The 14,969-nt window shown below is 41.0% G+C and overlaps 1 protein-coding gene and 1 pseudogene across 1 annotated transcript in view; one reads left to right on the top strand and one right to left on the bottom strand.

Annotated features, from left to right (window-relative positions):
* The window catches only part of LOC120989596 (beta-1,4-galactosyltransferase 1-like), a 327,777-nt gene that overhangs the window by 60,361 nt on the left and 252,447 nt on the right, over positions 1–14,969 (bottom strand). The gene's annotated exons all lie outside the window — the stretch shown is intronic.
* LOC120991906 lies at positions 6,334–8,078 on the top strand (annotated as a pseudogene).

Genomic DNA, 14,969 nt, shown 5'->3' on the forward strand with positions numbered 1-14,969 from the left:
ACTGAATAGGACCTGTGGAGAGCATTAACTATAGTTTAAGGACCTGGGATGACGTCACTCCGGTCATCACATGGTACGTCACATGATCTTTTACCATGGTGATCTTTTACCAAAGAGTCAGACGGAGATGCCCGGCATCGCGAGCAAGTGGATTAAGGTGAGTTAAATGATTTTTTATTTTTTTTAACCCCCTCCAGCCCTGTTTTACTTAGCATTCTGTATTCAGAATGCTATTATTTTTCCTTATAACCATGTTATAAGGGAAAATAATACTATTTACAGAACACCGATCCCAAGCCCGAACTTCTGTGAAGAAGTTCGGGTTTGGGTACCAAACACGCGCGTTTTTTCTCACGCGAGTGCAAAACGCATTACAAGGTTTTGCACTCGCGCGGAAAAATCGCGGGTGTTCCCGCAACGCACCCGGACATTTTTCCGCAACGCCCGTGTGAAAGAGGCCTCACAGTTTTTTTTTTTTTACCTTCCTTGGGATCAACTTACAGGATAACAGGCGGAACTGGATGGACAGATGTCTATTTTTGGCCTTATAAACTATGTTACTATGTATTTTGTGCTGCTCGCAATATTTTGTGATGGACTGTGGTATTTGGCTCTGTTGGGTTGGTATAATGTGCCACAATGTGGTATTGCCGGTCCCGCCTACTTGTGTTTGTCCTGCCTTCCATCAATTTGGACTTGACTAATAATCTTTATTTATTGAGCACCAACATATTCCGCAACGCTTTACATTTCTGAGGGAATTGCACATGCACAGACAAAATCAGACAATATACAGATGTAGGGCTAGTGATCACAGTAGAATCACGTGAGTGCAGAGCGATATCCTGCTTCATTAGCTTTCGAAGCACGTAAAAAGAGTAATGATAAAATTCAGGGTGCAATTTGGGTTTGTAAACAGCAGATGGCGCATGAAACTGCCACTGCTTTACATTGTTAAAGGATTCCTGGTCTATAACATCGTACTGTATACAACAATGATACCGTGCGCTCCTCTGTAGTAACTGGATGTGATAGTTCGGAACCTCTCCTGTACTGCCGTATCCCATATTTGAATGTTTATTGTTTTCCCGTCTAATTCTATAGTCCTGATTTTTTTATTTTTTTTCTGGAAAGTATTTATTACCGGTTACTAGCCACCAATATGCAATGTATGCAAAACAAAGAAACACGCCATTGTTCAAATTTTAAATATTTAACCTGCTATGATATGGACATATAGAAAATGCTTGGAATGTTTTTCAGCCTTGCTTGCAGATTTCAACAATTGTGCTTGACATGTCTGTATCACCTTGAAATAAAACCAAAACTCAACTCAACTATTCCTGAATGGCACAAGGTAGGTTTATAATTGCGGCAACTTGTCAACAAAAAAATTCGAGGAATGTTGTATTTTTTATAATTCTGCATTTGCGGCACACTCTGACGCCATTAATTTCTATTCTAGCAGAGCTACATTGTGATCCCGCTGTGATTCTTGCGCACAGCATCGCAAGACCAAGATCACCATGTAGCCCTAATATTCATCCACTTGTGCGGCACAAAAATCCACGTGGAAATGGACACGTAATGCACATTTTACATCCACAGCAGGTCAATTCTTTCTGTGGATTACCCTCTTTGCACTGAATAGGGTGAAATCCATATCAAATCCATGTATAATCCATGTGGCTGTACCTCCAAGGGGTGAATTTTTTCATGCATAGACAATTTTTCCAACCGATTTAACAACATTTTTACTGGCTGTCATTTGTCATTTACATATAGTAAATATTAGAAATAATGGTGGAGATTTGTGACCAGAAGTTGCAAGTCTTGAAAAATTGGCATAAATCATTAGGAACAAGACACACTTCTTTCTTTACGGCCACTGTATCTCCTGCATATACTGTATGCACCAATAATTTGTGAAACAAAACAATTTTCATACATTTTGTAAATTTACGACCTATTGTAGTAATCATTCCATTTATTTAAATGGGAAAACCTGTACTTAAAGGGTGTGTGATGTATAGTACATGGCTATCTCCTACAGTAGGTCTCAATAATGCCTATACAGTAGAAGTGTCAGACGTCTGTACAGGTAATTTTACTCTCATTTTTACGCGTTAGGCTACTTTCACACTGGCGTTTCTGGGTCCGCTTGTGAGATCCGTTTCAGGGCTCTCACAAGCGGCCCAAAACGGATCAGTTTAGCCCCAATGCATTCTGAAGGGATAAGGATCTGTTCAGAATGCATCAGTTTGGCTGCGTTTAGAAACTGAGCCAAACGGATCCGTCCTGACTTACAATGTAAGTCAATAGAGACGGATCCATTTTCACTGACACAATATGGTGCAATTGAAACCGGATCCGCCTCCTATTGACTTTCAGTGTAAGTCAAAACGGATCCGTTTGCATCATCATGAACAAAAAAAAATTAAAATTATGAACGGATACCACCGTTGGCATTATAAGTGCGGATCCGTCTGTGCAGATACCAGACGGTTCCGCACCTAACGCAGGTGTGAAAGTAGCCTTAGACTTTCTTTGGTCTTTCATGTTATTTTCAGAAAATATAAAAAGGCAGATGAAGAAGCAATGAAAAATGTGAGCGGTATAAACCTCTATAACAGGCCAAACAAGAACATTTACTCTATTCAAGCAATTTACAATATGCCAGCCAATAAAAGCTTACCAACATACTGTAATAAAAACAATCCCAACAGAGGAGCAGTCATCCCCTCATCAGGAAGCTCACTAAAGAAGTACAGCTCTGAGGGCCAAATCCCTGAAAACATATCTACAGTATTGTCAGCAAAAGTGCGAAGGAGGACAAAGAGCTATTCAAGCAAGAAGCAGTCCTGAACCACTAATTCATTATTGATGGAAATATCCTATGCCAGAAATAATACAGTAAAAACATTTTTTTTAAATCTGCAGGATGGCAGTTTACGTCACAGACTTTCACTGCAGATTTTACCCTATGGAAATCCATAGCAGTTCCACTTTTAAAACTTCTGCAGCGAATCCGCATTATATATACAGAAAAGTCCATTATATATACAGAAAAATATCATTCCTAAATGTACTGTAAGGGCTCACATGAGCGGCAAGATTGTATTGGATAATACAGAAGGTAAACCCGCCTTTAATGTTCAGATCGGAACAAGCGCTCGTGTTTGCAATAGCTCCATTACCCCTGAGGACATGTTGGGGGAGCTGTGTCTTTGATGTTTTTTTTTTATTTATTTTTTTAAGAAATAGGGTCTTACTGTATACTAACACAGTAGTAGTGGCGGAGTGTTCTGCAGGCACACTGCACAGCAGTGTGTTATAGTGATAGCTGATAGAAAGGGAGATAATAGCAATGGTAATAGATACAGTACATACATGCTTAACGGATCTAGCATCCATACAACTAAGGCTACTTTCACACGAGCGTTCGGGTGTCCGCTTGTGCGCTCCGTTTGAAGGGGCTCACGAGCGGCCCCGAACGCATCCGTCTGGCCCTAATGCATTCTCAGTGGAGGCGGATTCACTGAGAATGCATCCGCCTGCCAGCGCTCAGCCTCCGCTCAGTGAGCGGACACCTACATACTGCTTAACGGATCTAGCATCCATACAACTAAGGCTACTTTCACACGAGCGTTCGGGTGTCCGCTTGTGCGCTCCGTTTGAAGGGGCTCACGAGCGGTCCTGAACGCAGCCGTTCAGCTCTAATGCATTCTCAGTGGAGGCGGATTCACTGAGAATGCATCCGCCTGCCAGCGCTCAGCCTCCGCTCAGTGAGCGGACACCTGAACGCTGCTTGCAGCATTCGGGTGTCCGCCTGGCCGTGCGGAGGCGAGCGGATCCGTCCAGACTTATAATGGAAGTCAATGGGGACGGATCCGCTTGAAGATGACACCATATAGCTCAATCTTCAAGCGGATCCGTTCCCCATTGACTTTCAATGTAAAGTCTGAACGGATCCGCTCAGGCTACTTTCTGACTTAGAAAATTTTCTAAGTAATAATGCAGACGGATCCGTTCTGAACGGATGCAAACGTCTGCATTATCGGAGCGGATCCGTCTGATGAAACATCAGGCGGATCCGCTCCGAACGCTAGTGTGAAAGTAGCCTAAGGCATCTTTCACACTACCGTTTTTTTTTTTCCGTTATGCAGGCCGTTTTTTTCTTCCGTATATGGTCCGTATAGGGAACCATTCATTTCAATGGTTCCGCAAAAAATACGGAATGTACTCCGTATGCTTTCCGTTTCCGTATTTCCGTTTCGTTGAAAGATAGAACATGTCCTATATTTGGCCGCAAATCACGTTCCATGGCTCCATTAAAGTCAATGGGTCTGCAAAAAAACCGGAATGCATACGGAAATACATCCGTATGTCTTCCGTATCCGTTCCGTTTTTTGCGGAACCATCTATTGAAAATGTTATTGCCAGCCCAATTTTCTCTATGTAATTACTGTATACTGTATATGCCATACGGAAAAACGGAACGGAAAAACGGAACCGAAACGGAAACACAACGGAAACAAAAAAACGGAACAACCGATCCGTGAAAAACGGAATGCAAAACACTGAAATCGACATACTGTAGTGTGAAAGAGGCCTAATAATGAGATATTGACATTGAATGTGATATTTTCTTTTTAATTGATATTAGAAATTTTTTCGTTTATTTCATTTTCATATGTTTTTTAATTAGGTTTCTAAACAGGTTTATGTTTAATGGAACTGTGCTATATTAAATATCTAGTATACATACAAAATATTTTGGATGTTTTCAGATAAACAGTGCCTGTCTTATCTTTATATATAATTTATTAATTTTGAAGGGGTGACAGTAGAAGAAAGAATAAAAAATAGTAGAAAACCTGAGAGGAAAGAAAGCTTAAATGAAAGAAGAAAATAAATGAAGACGAAATCATCAACAAGGGCTCTTATTAGGGCCGCTTAACTATTCAAGAAAGAGCCTCTCTTGAAAAAACCATATACAGTGAAATTACATTTTTATTTTGGTCTAATATTATTTTTTTTCTAGGGATTGAATCTGGAGCAGGAGCACTGAGCAGCACTTCATACTGTAGTTGCTGCTCAGTGCTCTATAAAAGAAATGGGAGGAAAGGGTTAATATCTACCCTTTCAGGGATTGAGCCTGGAGCACTTCGTAGTTGCTGCTCAGCGCTCCATAAAAATCACTGCCCCCTTCTCCATCACCGGTGCTTCAACTGGAGCAGTGATGGAAGGAAGAGGAGGAAAGGGTTAATATCCATCCATTATCTATCTATCTATCACACATTCTGTATTAGGGCTCTTTCACACCTGCGTTCTTGTCTTCCGGCATAGAGTTCCGTCGTCGGGGCTCTATGCCGGAAGAATCCTGATCAGGATTATCCCCATGCATTCTGAATGGAGAGAAATCCGTTCAGGATGCATCAGGATGTCTTCAGTTCCGGAACGGAACGTTTTTTGGCCGGAGAAAATACCGCAGCATGCTGCGCTTTTTGCTCCGGCCAAAAATCCTGAACACTTGCCGCAAGGCCGGATCCGGAATTAATGCCCATTGAAAGGCATTGATCCGGATCCGGCCTTAAGCTAAACGTCGTTTCTGCGCATTGCCGGATCCGACGTTTAGCTTTTTCTGAATGGTTACCATGGCTGCCAGGACGCTAAAGTCCTGGCAGCCATGGTAAAGTGTAGCGGGGAGCGGGGGAGCAGCATACTTACCGTCCGTGCGGCTCCAGAGTGACGTTATGGCGCCCCAAGCGCATGGATCACGTGATCGCATGGCACGTCATCCATGCGCATGGGGCGCTCTGACGTCATTCTGGAGCGCCCCGGGAGCCGCACGGACTGTAAGTATACCGCTCCCCCGCTCCCCGCTCCTACTGTGGCTGCCATAGTAACACTGAAAGCATTTTGAAGACGGATCCGTCTTCAAATGCTTTCAGTACACTTGCGTTTTTCCGGATCCGGCGTGTAATTCCGGCAAGTGGAGTACACGGCAAGTGGATCCGGACAACGCAAGTGTGAAAGAGGCCTTACTCTTCCATGCAGTATAAGTACAACCTCTGTCATGATATTTCTATGTGGTACCATGTGATCTCCGTCGGGTGGCTCGCCCCCTGGGTGTGCATTAATCCGATGTAATCAACCCTCTGAGACCGATGTAACCTTGTTATAGTGGGTGAGGATCCATGCAGTCTCATGAAGTCACTCCAGTATGCTGATGTGATTGCACCATGGAGGCAGTTACTGTACATCAGAGGGGTGACACCACATATGGCAGTATGTACTGCACTATAGCACACACTGACTGCTATACATAACATGGTGTCTTCACACTCACCTCTGCTTATCCCTCCTCTTACTTTAGCCTATAAACAACAGATTGATGCCATCCTGGAGGAGGCACAGCATGGGTAACCGTTCAATGTCCTTTTGATTGTGAATGAACATGTTTTTTGCACTTGCACTTTATTGTTAATCATGCATATACAGATGGACTGATTTATGGACGTAGTATCCGCTGTGTTTATCCTCCAGACTATGTCGCTTTTTCCCTGCACCTATGCTCTTTTTAATTATGTTTGTGAAATATTTGTAATCATGTAATAAAATGACATTAATTTATAAGCAGTCTGGCAGTTATTTGTAGGTCTTTAATTTGCTGATGGTCTAGAAATTATCATCGTGCTCCGTGAAAAACAAAACAAAAAAACAGTAATTTAAAAGATGAAATTGGCCCTATGATATAATAAAGATAGATACTTTAGATTATTCCTATCTCATTATGTTTGCTTTTATTTATTCAACTAGAATTTAGGTCGTAAATTTACAAAATGTATGAAAATTGTTTTGTTTCACAAATTATTGATGCATACAGTATATGCAGGAGATACAGTGGCCGTAAAGAAAGAAGTGTGTCCTGTGCCTATTGATTTATGCCAATTTTTCAAGACTTGCAACTTCTGGTCACAAATCTCCACCATTATTTCTATTACCGTATTTACTATATGTAAATGACAAATGACATCCAGTGAAAATGTTGTTAATCGGTTTGAAAAATTGGCTATGCATAACAAAATACACCCCTTGGAGGTACCTTCATATGGATTATACATGGATTTGATATGGATTTCACCCTATTCAGTGCAAAGAGGGAAATCCACAGAAAGAATTGACCTGCTGTGGATGTAAAATGTGCATTACATATCAATTTCCATGTGGATTTTTGAGCCGCACTAGTGGACGAATATTAGGGCTACATGGTGATCTTGGTCTTGCGATGCTGTGCACAAGAATCACAGCGGGATCACAATGTAGCCCTGCTAGAATATAAATTAATGGGGTGACTCGCATAAAGTATGTGCCGAAAAATGCAGAATTACAAAAAATACAACACTCCTAGATTTTTTTTCTCAGCAGAGGTGCATTTTATTCCTTTGGCATGATACAGTAGTTGTCACTCAACCAAGATCACCATGTACAGTAGCTAAACCCATAATCCCAAAAGCCTATTCACTTACTACCATTATACACTGTATACCTTCTGACCTAAGTACAATGATTGGAAAGGGAACAGGTGCAGCAAGTTTTGATGAGTTTGGGAATTCTAAATACCAGAACCGTACAGTAGGACAATGAGCAGCTCGAACAGAGCCATGATGAATGCGTTTAAGAAATTTTCGACTATGGCAGACAGAATAAACCTCCCCCGCAATATCGGACAAATAATTTATGTGTGTGAACAGAACAAGTGTATGAACAGAAAAGCTTGAAGGGTAGAAGTAACAACACCATAGCTTCTGCATGTCTGTGTATTGCCTGTAGACAAGAAGGTGTAACCCGAACATTTAAAGAAATCTGCGCCGTCTCAAGAATCTCCAAGAACGAAATTGGCAGATGATTTAAGCTGATCTTGAAAGTGCTGGAAACAAATATGGATTTGATTACAACAGGAGACTTTGTCCTGGTTCTGTTCAAACTTGGGTCTCGCCAAACAAGTGCAAATGGCAGCTACTTACATTGCACGCAAAGCTGTGGAGCTGGACTTGACTCGACACACCTGTTGACAAGTTGCCGCAATTATAAACCAACCTTGTGCCGTTCTGGAATAGTTGAGTTCAGTTACGGTTTTATTTCAAGGTGATGCAGACATGTCAAGCACAATTGGTGAAATCTGCAGCAAGGCTGAAAAACATTCCAAGCATTTTCTATATGTCCATATCATAGCAGGTTAAATATTTAAGATTTGAACAGCAGCGGGTTTCTTTGTTTTGCATACAGGGTAAACTGACGGCTAGTAACAGTTAATAAAAACTTTCCAGAAAAAACTAAAAAATCATGTCTATAGAATTAGGCGGGAAAACAATAAACCTTCAAATATGGGATACGACAGGACAGGAGAGGTTCCAAACTATTACATCCAGTTACTACCGAGGAGCGCACGGTATCATTGTTGTGTAGCGTACGATGTTACATCCAGTTACTACAGATACTGATACTACTGATTCATTGCGTACTTTAGTTTAACACTGTCAACTACTGGCCTTGTTGTGTATTGCTGTAGTGAAAGAGGTAGCCATTCGTTAGTAAAGCTATGCTAAAACAGTGATCACTAATGCTGCTGCATCTGTATAATAACAAACTAATCAACAATTAAAACAAGATGAGCCCCTACTTACAGTCTATGAGGATGCAGGAGTGGCACAAAAAGTAAAAAGTGTTTTCCGATGGTTTTTGATAGCCGCTGCACTTGCCAGGGACAGATTAGACTTCAGTTAATTTGTAATTTACACCTTTTTCCTGGTGTAAATGCTAGAAAATTTGCTTGGGCCAATGACTCTGCCTCCTCTATGCCCCCACCACTACCCAGTGCCAAGGATGCTGTTAAAACATTGCATGCACCTAAATTTAGGTGTTCAAATGTTTAAAAATATGCAAAACAAGGTCTTGCAACCTTTTTTTACACCAAAGCAGATGTTATGTTCTTTGATAAATGCCCCATCTTATTTAAATAGAGGCGTACATACACTCACCTAAAGAATTATTAGGAACACCATACTAATACGGTGTTGGACCCCCTTTTGCCTTCAGAACTGCCTTAATTCTATGTGGCATTGATTCAACAAGGTGCTGATAGCATTCTTTAGAAATGTTGGCCCATATTGATAGTATAGCATCTTGCAGTTGATGGAGATTTGAGGGATGCACATCCAGGGCATGAAGCTCCCGTTCCACCACATCCCAAAGATGCTCTATTGGGTTGAGATCTAGTGACTGTGGGGGCCATTTTAGTACAATGAATTCATTGTCATGTTCAAGAAACCATTTTTCCAGTCTTCAACAGTCCAATTTTGGTGAGCTCGTGCAAATTGTAGCCTCTTTTTCCTATTTGTAGTGGAGATGAGTGGTACCCGGTGGGGTCTTCTGCTGTTGTAGCCCATCCGCCTCAAGGTTGTGCGTGTTGTGGCTTCACAAATGCTTTGCTGCATACCTCGGTTGTAACGAGTGGTTATTTTCAGTCAACGTTGCTCTTCTATCAGCTTGAATCAGTCGGCCCATTCTCCTCTGACCTCTAGCATCAACAAGGCATTTTCGCCCACAGGACTGCCGCATACTGGATGTTTTTCCCTTTTCACACCATTCTTTGTAAACCCTAGAAATGGTTGTGCATGAAAATCCCAGTAACTGAGCAGATTGTGAAATACTCAGACCGGCCCGTCTGGCACCAACAACCATGCCACGCTCAAAATTGCTTAAATCACCTTTCTTTCCCATTCTGACATTCAGTTTGGAGTTCAGGAGATTGTCTTGACCAGGACCACAACCCTACATGCATTGAAGCAACTGCCATGTGATTGGTTGAATAGATAATCGCATTAATGAGAAATAGAACAAGTGTTCCTAATAATTCTTTAGGTGAGTGTATAAAGCTGCATGAGCCACCAGCCAATGGAGAACTTCTGAGTGCATGTGGTGTGGTGGATACCGTTGTATGAAAGGATCTGACGAATAATGATGATGGGGGGGAGGGGGGTGAATGAAGAAGATTTAGATTAGGAGATATGATAAGCTACCCTAAAAAGATGTATTTTTAGGGTGCACATAATTAACCAGATTCAAGTTGGGAATGAACCAGATTCAAGAGAACTATTGCCACTCGAGAAAAGTCTTGGAGATGGGGTTGGATTATGGAAGATGGCAGTCATAAATCTTTGGCAGAATGGAGAGCATGGTTAGGGTGGTATACAGAGATGAAGGTGGAGATATAGGGAGGTGTAACACTGTGGAGGGCTTTGTGGATGAGAGTGGGAAGTTCAAATTGAATTGTAAACTGTATGGGCAACCAGTACAGTGACTGGCACAGAGTGTATGCATCGGTGTAGTGGCTGGATAAATAGATTAGCCTGGTTTTTAGTGTTTTGTGGTAGTGCAGGGGTGATGTCATAGGATGAGGGATACAGTTGGGTTTCATCATCATACAGATGGGACAAAAAATAAACTGCTGATAGTCTGTCCCATAGGGCCATTGCTAAGAGGAAAGAGGAGAGGACCTATGATTGAGACAGCAAGAAAAGGAGAAATAAAGCCAGCAAATGATAAACTGACAAAGCAGAGAGAGAGAGAGAGAGAGAGAGGAAGAAAACCAAGACAGAGCAATGTCCCTCAGGCCAATAGATTGAATCATGCTGAGCAGGGCTGGTTTTAGACAAAATGTGGCCCTGGATAAAATCAATAGTGGGGCCCCAAATCTTGTAGTAATGTACTAACAACACAGTTACATTCTGTCGATTCCAGTGCTCCCTCACAGGTTTACACCCCGTAAAGCTCCTCACACAGTTCTTCACCCTAATGGCCCCAGAATATGCCACATGCCCCCTCCCCTCACATCAATGAGTTCCCCTTACTTAAAGGGAACCTGTCACCAGTTTTATGGTGTCCTAACTAAGGGCAACATAAATAAGTGACTGATTCTCTTAGCAAAATGCTGGGTCACTTTCTTTAATTGACCCAGTCAATCGGCCAACATCTTGTATTGAAAAGCTCCAGCTCATAATGATGAGTCCTGAATATTCATGAGCTCCTAACTCTCCCCGCCCACCTGCTGCTGATTTGACAGTTTTTTTTTTCCATATGAATCAGCAGCAGGGGAGTGGCTATAGCTCTGAATTAAATATACGCTGGACTCACTGACATCACGCTGGACTCAAATCAGCTCATCGGCATGCGGCATCTTTGTGTGTATATTATGAGGTAACCATCTGTCACACCAGTAAGTGAATACATCTAAGGTACTTTTTAGTAGTTAATGATTGTATATAATTAGTTAGATTATAATCAAATATCCACATGACAGGTTCCCTTTAAAGCATCTGAGAGTGTTAAAAACTGTAAGCTCGGGATTCCTCTTCAGGCGTGCTTTCCCACAGAGGAGATCAGGGAAAGCACCCTGTTCTAATAATGAGTCGCAGCCTGTACTAGGCTTCCAGGCTCATTGTTAGTATACCCTAGTTCCGGCCACTAGATGGCAGCACTGAACTGTGATAAAGTGATTTCTATACAGAATAATGGAGCAATTTACATCTGATGAGTGTAAGTTGTGGTCCACTTGGGGGACTTAACAAAAATAAAAATAAAAAAAAGTTTTGAAAATATAAAAAACCATAAAAATAAAAAAAATCACCCCTATTCCCAAAAAGGAAAAAGAAACAAAAAAAATATAGAATTATGGGCATCGCTGCATGCGAAAGCGCCAATACTATTAAAATATAAAAAAAAGTTAGCCCATATGGTGAATGGCATAACAGAATTTTTTTTTAAAAAGGCAGTTTCTTTATCTCCCAATAAAATTTTATAAAAGTGATCGTCATACACAGCCCAAATAGTATTGTCAAAAATGATAGATCGTCCTGAAAAAATTGAGCCCCCACACATCTCCGTGGATATAACTATAAAAAAAGTTATGATGGTCAGAATATCGCAATGAAAAGAAAAAAATAATATTTTGTACGAAGTAAGTCCTGATGAGGCTTAGCTTGATGCAGTGAGCAGGCCTATAGAGGTCCTGATTGGGGGTTGCTGTTAGGGTTTGCCACCTTTCCCAACAAAAAATACTGGTTACACAAGTTAAAAAGGTTGGTGTGGGTTAATACGGTTGTTGTTTGATCATATTTTACGTTTTGCTCCATTTTTTTCTCTCAATAAAATCAAACTTTTCACTGTGACACCTTGTATATTTAAGTTTAATTTAGCCTCTATTTTTAAAATGTTTCTGTGGGGATTCAAAACTCACAACCTTCTACATTAAGGGTAAAAAACCTTAACCACTGGGCTGTAGAGCTCAATGCTATGATTTTTGCTGAAAAATCTTATAGAAGTTTCTTTTGTAAGGTTGTGAGTTCAAATCCCCACAGAAACAATTTAAAAATACTGGTTACACAAGTTAAAATGGTTCGTGTAGGTTAATACGGGTGTCATTTGATCATATTTAATGTTTTGCTATTTTTTTTCTTAATAAAATATAATTTTTCACTGTTGGGAACACCCTGTGTATTTAAGTTTTATTTAGCCTCTATTTTTAAAAAGTTTCTGTAAGGATTTGAACTCATAACCTTCTACAATAAGGACCAGAATCTTAACCACTGGGCTATAGAGCTCAATGCCAAGTCAGTACTGAAAAACCTCACAGAAGTTTCTCTTCTGTTAAAATCAGCATAGAAGTTTCTCTTGTATTATACAAGAATAACTTCTATGAGGTCTTTCAGCAGTAACTAAGCATTGAGCTCTATAGCCCTAACGTTTTTACCTGTAATGTAGAAGGTTGTGAGTTCGAATCCCCACAGAAACAATTTAAAAATACTGGTTCCACAAGTTAAAAAGATTGGTGTAGGCTTATATGGGTGTTATTTGATCATATTTTAAGTTTTGCTCCATTTTCTTCTCAATAAAATCAAATTTTTCACTTTTGGTAACACCCTGTGTATTTAAGTTTTATTTAGCGTCTATTATTAAAAAGTTTTTGTAGGGACTTGAACTCACAACCTTTTACATTAAGGGCAAAAACCTTAACCACTGAACTATAGTGCTCAATGCTATGTCAGTGCTGAAAAACATCATAGAACTTTCTCTTCTGTTAAAAACAGCATAGAAGTTGTATTATACAAGAAAAACTTCGATGAGGTTTTTCAGCACTTACTTAGCATTGAGCTCTATAGTCCAGTGGTTAAGGTTTTTGCCCTTAATGTAAAAGGTTGTGAGTTCAAATCCCCACAGAGACATTTCAAAAATGTAGTCTAAAATAGATTTATATACACAAGGTATCCCTGAGCATGCTTGGGAATACCCCTTTCATGTTCATAACACTGGCTCCATATATGGACATATGCATATATGGAGTCAGAGCAGGGACTGAACAGGGGACCCCTTAGAGGATTGGGGCCCTGGGCAATTGTCCAGTTTGCCGGCCCTGATGCTGAGTAGGAGTTGGTGTCAACTAACAAATTATAGATTCAAAACATACCTGGTGGGTCAGATAAGAGGGTTTGGACCTGGCTTGTGCTTCAGAGATGCTATAGAGGTTGATTGATCATGTGTTCACTAATTGAAGTACCAGCGATGCCCAACAATACATGTTAACAGCATTACAAACATACCTGTATGTCCTTTTTGATATTTGTACATAAACTTTAATTCTTATTGAAAACGGATGCCCAGTGCCCAGCTGCGCAGGCTTTGATTTTCAAAGTGTCCAAGCATTCCTCCCCAGGCTTACACCCCTCCCCCGATGTTGTGGGGATTCTTCTACAACTCTCATATGGGCAACCTCTGTTGAGTTCCTGGCACCTGTGCAGAACAGCTCCCTGATGCGATCGCCAATAGAAAGGAATGTAGTGCACACACGCCAGGGGCACAGCAGAGGGTGCCAGAGTGAGAGTTGTAGAAGCATTATCATGATGTCAGGGAGAGAGAAGGAAGCCTGGGGAGGAGTGCTTGGGCACTCAAAGCTTGTCCAGCTGGACACTTAAACAGCTATTTTTTATTAAGAATACAAGTTTGTTTTCTGCACATCTACAAATATCACAAAGGACATACAGGTATGTTTGCAGGATTTGGGCATTGCTGCTACTTTATTATTAATGAAAATGTGCTGACAGACTCCCTTTAACATGTTGACAATTTGGGAGGGATCAGAGGATAGGGTGAGGAGGATGGGCTGTAGGAGAGATAGAGTCTCATTATTGTTCCGGTGCTTATGGAAAGAGTAATCTGAAGTACAAGAGGTGCAGCATAATGTGACTTAAACCTGTGTACCCGGATATTTAGATCTGGCATATGTCATGTATACATGCTATCAACTTTAAGAGGGACACCCCTCTAGAAGACCATTTGTATTGTAATGTTATATATTATGTTGTGGCAGTGCATTTCAGCAGAGGACAGTATTGTTGGCAAAGGTTTACAGGAACAGGGACTGTTCCTCCATCTTGGTAGGAGTGGGCTGATCCTGCTTCCTGCCAGGGGGTGGGAGTTCCAGTGTAGCTAGAGTGAGGAGATAAAGCACATGCCAGAGTTCCTACTCCCAGGAACCAAAGATTCTTCTCTTGAGAGACCAACACATCAGAGAGATCAGCAAAACTTGAAAATACTGCTTCAACAAAGCATCTATATGACAAGATTGCTGAGTGATCAGCGAAATACAGCTCTACAAACAAAATGCTAATGTGAATATATAGTCATCCAACCTGCCACCATACCTCATCAACTGGTGCCAGAAACTGCACTTTGTATTTGCGGTTGCTGGATGTAGCACAAGTTATATTAATAATTACAACTGATAAAAAGAGACTACTATGCTTATTTCTGGCCTAATTCTTCAGACTACATTTTCACTGCACTAATCCCTAGGGGGCAACTGCCTGAGAGAGAGCACACTGCGACACAACATTTCATCAGGGCCACTA

Source organism: Bufo bufo, chromosome 2, assembly GCF_905171765.1.
Source record: "Bufo bufo chromosome 2, aBufBuf1.1, whole genome shotgun sequence".
Lineage (NCBI taxonomy): Eukaryota > Metazoa > Chordata > Amphibia > Anura > Bufonidae > Bufo > Bufo bufo.